Source organism: Mustela erminea, chromosome 6, assembly GCF_009829155.1.
Source record: "Mustela erminea isolate mMusErm1 chromosome 6, mMusErm1.Pri, whole genome shotgun sequence".
NCBI classification, from domain to species: Eukaryota; Metazoa; Chordata; class Mammalia; order Carnivora; family Mustelidae; genus Mustela; species Mustela erminea.
The window spans coordinates 92,572,426-92,579,393 of record NC_045619.1 but is presented as its reverse complement, the minus strand read 5'-3'; positions in this window follow the sequence as shown (position 1 = coordinate 92,579,393).

Genomic DNA, 6,968 nt, shown 5'->3' with positions numbered 1-6,968 from the left:
AGATTCCCTGCTGAGCAGGGAGCTGGACCTGGGGCTCAACCCCAGAGCCCTGAGATCATGACTGGATCTGAAGGCAGATGATTGAGGCGCCTGGGTGGCTCAGTTGTTAAGTGTCTGCCTTCAGCTCAGGTTATGATCTTAGGGTCCTAGGATCGAGCCTCTCATCGGGCTCCTTGCTCAGAAGGAAGCCTGATTCTCCCTCACTCCCCCTGCTAGTGTTCCCTCTCTCACTGGCTCTGTCAAATAATAAATAAAATCTTAAAAAAAAAAAAAGCATTCAATGAATGCTACCTCTATTTATTCCCTCTATGAGCAACCCCACTTTCTCCCTCTCCAACTAGATCCCAGGGTGTGTTTACTGGTATATATTCTTATACTTAGAGAGACATCATGCTAATTATCAGGGATATGAACACTGGATAAAGCGGATAAAGCTGACACACTTATGTGGCCAGTTGTGTTAGGTGCTGCCCTCACTGCATAAATGAAGAAAGGGAGACTTTATTTACAACAGGTCTCTGCCTTATCTTTCTAGCATCCCTTATCTTTCCTTACTCTTAGCTGATGACTGATTCTTATTTTACTGTGAAAATAGAAATAATCAAAAGAAAACATAGTTATCTTTCTACCACCAATCTGGCCAATTTACCTCCATGCTCTTTTACATACTGCGACTTCATCTTGTTACAATGAATCATTCTTGCTTCTGTTTAAGGCAACTGTCCCCTCCCATTTCCATCCCTCACCACCATGCCCACCTTCCTATACCTCAGTCTATAGGTATCAGTTCTGTATCTCAGTCTATTTCTTCTTCCCTTTCTCCTATATTATCAAATTTTCTACTAGATCTTTCACATTAGCATACAAATGTGCAGTAATATCTGCCACCTTAAAAATAAAATAAACTTCCGGGACAATTGGGTGGTTTAGTCGGTTAAAGTATCCGCCTTTGGCTCAGATCATGATCTGGGGTACTGGGATCGAGTCCCACATCCGGCTCCTTGTTCAGTATGGAGCCTACTTTTCCTTCTGCCTGCCATTCCCCCGGTTCGTGCGTACACGCTCTCTCTCTTTGAAAATATATAAACAAATCTTTAAAAAAAAAAAAATTAGGGGCACCTGGGTGGCTCTTTGGGTTAAAGTCTCTGCCTTCGGCTTGGGTCATGGTGTCAGGGTTCTCGGATGGAGCCCCTCATCCGGCTCTCCGCTCAGCAGGGAGCCTGCTTCCTCCTCTCTCTCTGCCTGCCCCTCTGCTTACTTGTGATCTCTGTTTGTCCAAAAACAAACAAACAAACAAACAAAAAAAACCTTTAAAAATAAAAATGAATAAATAAATAAGTAAAAACAAACTTTCTTTGATCTCATGGCTTTCTAGTCCTTTGCTCCTAACTGCTGCAAGATATACTATTGTGTGGATCCCTATGCTTTTATTTGTTCACTACTCCAGAAGTGCCTTCAGCTTCCTACTACTTCAAGTGATGCCGCATGTGGACATTTCTCCTTTAGTTCTGTGGTAATTTCTTGTGCATTTTGAGCTTCACGCTCTCTGGAATGTCACACCATCAATGGTGGGATTTCTATATCTCAACTTTCTTGCTTGACAACACTTAATGTTATTCAGGTTTCCAATTTTCTCATTTGCCATGAATTTAAAATATCTCCTTGAATTTCTTTAATTACTAATATGTTTGACATCTTAAATTTATTCTTACTTTTGGTTTTTCTCTTTTATGAATTGTCTCTTTGTTTTCCTTTGCCAATTTTTCTATAGGAATTCATATTTTATTTTATTTTTAAGATTTTATTTATTTATTTGACAGAGAGAGATCACAAGTAGGCAGAGAGGCAGGCAGAGAGAGATGAGGAAGCAGGCTCCCTGCCGAGCAGAGAGCCCGATGTGGGACTCGATCCCAGGACCTGAGATCATGACCTGAGCCGAAGGCAGAGGCTTAACCCACTGAGCCACCCAGGCGCCCAGGAATTCATATTTTAAAAAATATTTTATTTATTTATTTATTTGGGAGAGAGAGAGAGAGCTCACGGGTGAGCGTATGAGCAGGGAGAGGGGCAGAGAGAGAGGGAGAAGTAGACTCCTCATGGAGCAGGGAGTCTGAGCCTGATGCGGGGCTCAATCCCAGGACCCCAGGCTCATGACCTGAGCTGAAGGTAGATGCTTAGCCAACTGAGACACCTAGGCACCTCATTTTTTTTTTTTTAAAGATTTTATTTATTTGACGGACAAACAGCTAGAGAAGAAAACACAAGCAGGGGGAGTAGGAGAGGGAGAAGTAGGCCTCCCACTGAGCAGGGAGCCCTATGCTGGGCTCAGTACCAGGACCCCAGGATCTTGACTCAAACTGAAGGCAGACGCCTAACAACTGAGCCAACCAAGCGCCCAAAGGATTCCCAAATTTTTTATTGATTTGCATCAGTTAATTGTAAGTTTAGATATTAGTCCTTTGTTGATTTTAGACATCGCAAATATCTTTTCCCAACTTTTATTATTAACTTTGACAATATTGTTTATTGGACAGATATCCTGTTTTTTGGTATAATCTAATCGATTTTACTTCTTATGGCTTGTGATCTTGATTTGTTTTTTTTTTTTTTTACCTTTTTTCCTTTTATTTATTTATTTGACAGAGAGAGCGAGAGAGCACAAGCAGGCAGAGCAGCAGAGGAAGAGGGAGAAGTAGGTTCCCCACTGAGCAGGGAGCCCCATGTGGGGCTCAATCCCAGGACCCCAGGATCACCAACTGAGCCACCCAGGTGCCCCTGATCTTGATTTTTTTTTTTTTAAGATTTTATTTATTTATTTGACAGACAGAGATCTCAGGTTGGGGGAGAGGCAGGCAAAGAGAGAAAGAGAGAGGAGAGAGGAGGAAGCAGGCTCCCCACTGAGCAGAGAGCCCGACGCCGGGCTCGATCCAGGATGCTGGGATCATGACCCGAGCAGAAGGCAGAGGCTTAACCCACTGAGCCACCCAGCACCCCTATCTAGTTGGTTTTATTTTATTTTTTTTTTTAAGATTTTATTTATTTATTTGACAGAGAGAGATCACAGGTAGGAAGAGAGGCAGGCAGAGAGAGAGAGGAGGAAGCAGGCTCCCTGCTGAGCAGAGAGCCCGACGCGGGACTCGATCCCAGGACCCTGAGATCATGACCTGAGCCGAAGGCAGCGGCTTAACCCACTGAGCCACCCAGGCGCCCCTCTAGTTGGTTTTAAACTCTTCCGCTTCTTCTTCTTCTTCTCCTCCTTCCCCTCCTCCTCCTCTTCCCCCTTCTTCTTCCTTTTTACTTCTTCTTCAAAAGGGAGAGGGTGAGGACAACAGAGGGAGAGGGAGAGAGAGAGAATCCTAAACAGACTCCATGCCCAGCTTAGAGCCTGACTCGCAGCTGATCCTACAATCCTGAGATCAGGACCTGAGCCAAAATTAAGAGTTGGTTAGGGCGACCAAATCACCCTTAAAGATTTTATTTTTAAGTAATCTCTGTGCACAATGTGGGGCTCAAAGTTACAACCCCAAGATCAAGAGTCTCATGCTCTACTCACTGAGTCAGCCACGTGCCCCAAACTATTACTATTTATGTATTTTGAGCCTATATTGCCAAGCACATTTATGTTAGTTATATTTTCTTTGTTTTATCATTATATAATACTCTCTCTTTGGTCCCACATATTTTTTAAAGTCTTATTTATTTGGGGGGGAGGAGCAGAAGGAGAGAGAATCTTTTTTTTTAAAAGGTTTTTATTTATTTGACAGAGAGAGAGAGAGCACAAGTAGGCAGAGCAACAGGAAGAGGGAGAGGGAGAAGCAGGCTCTCCACTGAGCAGAGAGCCTGATTTGGGACTTGATTCTAGGACCTTGAGATCATGACTGGAGTCAAAATGAAGAGTTTGATCCTCAACTCACTGTGCCACCCCGGGGGCCGTGGCCCCATAATTTTTTGCCTTGAATATTATCACACGTTACATTTAAAAATTTTTTATTTTAAGTAGGCTCCAGGCCCAGCATGGGTCTTGAACTCATCATGACCCTGAGATCAATAGTTGCATGTCCCACCGGCTAATCCAGCCAGTCAACCCCCCATTTTTTTAATTAAGAGAATAGGGGTGCCTGGGTGGCTCAGTGGGTTAAGCCTCTGCCTTCAGCTCGCTCAGGTCATGATCGTAGGGTTCTGGGATTGAACCCCGTATTGGGGGGGTCTCTGCTCAGCAGGGAGCCTGCTTCTCCCTCTCTCTCTACCTGCCTCTTTGCCTACTTGTGATCTCTGTCAAATGAATAAATAAAATCTTCAAAAACATTTTTTCTTTTTAGAATTTTATCACATATTAAAATCCAAATTTACTTTCGGTTTATTTATTTATTTATTTTTGCCTGGCAAAAAAGGTTAATGTCTCTATAGAGGTTAACCCTCTGTAGAGCAAGTGTTGTACCAAGGCACGTGACATACTTGCCACTTCCCGCTCAACCAGTCCATGTTGCATGATGTTATCAATGTAGCAGATCCATCTGGGATCTGTGAGAGATGTCTAGCCGGTTAGCTCTCTTCAGATCATTTAATGACAGAGAGCAGAAGAATAAACAGAGCCCTGGGGTAAGACTGTAAGTGTACAGTGTTGCCTTTTACAAGTGAAGTGAAGGGTTTCTTTTCTTTCTGATAGGGATGGAAAAGAATGCATTTGCGGATCAAGGGTTGCATACCATGTACTTGGGCCCCTGCTAATCTGCTCTAGCAATGATACCATGTGTGGCAAAGCACCTGCAATTAGGGCTACTACTTGGCTGAATTATATAGTGGTTCACAAATATCCTCCAGTACCTGGTTTTTGTAGGGGCCGGATTGGTGGATTAAATGAAGATATGATGGGGACTACTTTTGCCTTTTCTTCCCCCCACAGTTCAGTGGTCTTTTCTTCTTCATACACCTGTGATGAATTCATAAGGAATGGGTTCCAGCAGCCCAGTCCCCTTTCCACACTTGTTCTCACGAAGTATGCTTCTCTGGGTAGCACAAGCGGGTGCTTCCCAAGTACTTTTTTCATTTGCTTCTTTCTTGATCATTTACCTTCACACATTTCAAGAAACTGTCTCAGCTCTTAGAGTGCTTATTATGCTCAATATGTATATTAATTCTCTTGACAAGAATCTAGCCCTTAATTTGTTTGCTTACAACAATGCAGAGCATGCTGGGTAACATCATAGACTTCTCTGGTTTTGCCATGGTAACATTTGTGGAGTGTTTCCTTTTTTCTTTTTCTTTCTTTCCTTTTTTTTTTTTTTTTTTTAAAGATTCAATTTATTTATTTGACAGAGAGAGAGAGAGCACAAGCGGGAGGAGCTGGGACAAGCAGACTCCCCACAGACCAGGGAGCCCCACATGGGGCTCGATTCCTCTTGACCTGAGCAGAAAGTAGACGTTCATCTGACTGAGCCACCTGGGCGCCCCTTGCAATGTTCCTTTATGAATAGTGCCCATTTTCTTAATGTCTATAATATCATATTTCTTTTAGATTCACATGTTTGTGGCCAAAGGAACAACTCCATGTTTTCTGAAAGGTTTATTTTCTAAAGATAAAATCTTAAAATTATTTTTAAGTAATCTCTACACCGAAGGTGGAGCTCAAACTCACAACACTGAGATCAAGATTCATATGCTCTACGGATTGAACCAGCCTGGTGCCCCTACTTAAAAATAAAATCTTTTAAAAATAAATAAAATTTAGGAGCGCCTGGGTGGTTCAGTTGTTGGGCATCTGCCTTCAGCTCAGGTCATAATCCCAGCATCCTGAGATCAAGCCCCGCGTCAGGCTCCCTGCTCAGTGAGAAGCCTGCTTCTCCCTCTCCTACTCCCCCTGGTTGTGTTCCTCCTCTCGGTGTCTCTGTCAAGTAAACAAAATCTTAAAAAAAAAAAGAAAATAAATAAGTAAAATTTAAAATTTACTTGAAACAGATATCTTCTTAGGAAAACAAAACTTGCCTAAATTGATCAAAGAAGTAATAGAAAGTTCTGAATGGTCCTATATCTGGTAAGTAAACTGAATACATAATTTAAAGCTTTCCCATAAAGAAAACTATAAACCCAGATGGATGTATTAGTGAATTATTCCAAACATTTGGGGAAGAAATAACACCAATATTACAAAAACTTTTCTAGATAATAGAGAAAAAGAAAATTTCCAGTTCATCTTGAGACAATATAACCTGAATAAAAATTTGAATTATATATAATTTAAATATAAGTTTAAATTATAAAGTAGGGCAAGTACAGAGTCCTTTCTCATAAACTTTGATGTGAAAATCCCACACATAATAGCAAATAGGATCTATCAATATGTTAAAAGACATTAAGAAACATTATAATCAGCTTGACTTTATTTCAGTAATTCCAGTGTGGTTTAACATTGGAAAACCAAACAATACAATTTACCACATTAACAGAATAAAAGAGAAAAATCATGTAATCCTCTCTATAGTTGCAGAAAAAGTATTTGATAAAATTCAACAACCACTGATGATTAAAAAACTTATTAGCAAACTAGAAATAGATAAGACTTTAAAAATTTTTGATAGATGGGATGCCTGGGTGGCTCAGTGGGTTAAGCCACTGCTTTTGGCTCAGGTCATGATCCCGGGGTCCTGGGATCAAGTCCCGCATCAGGCTTCTTGCTCGGCGCAAGCCTGCCTCTCTCTCTGCCTCTCTCTCCACTTCTGCCTGCCTCTCTGCCTGCTTGTGTGCTTTCTCTCTCTCTTTCTGACCAAAAAAAAAAAAAAAAAAAAAAAAAAAAAATTTTTTTTTTTTTTTTTTTTTTTGATAGAGGGTGTCTACCAAAAACCTACAGCAAATATCGTATACATCTAAGGGCAAAATATTGAAAGTTTTCTACTGTCTTAGAAAATAAACAACTGGGGGCGCCTAGGTGGCTCAGTGGGTTGGGTCTCTGACTTCAGCTCAGGTCATGATCT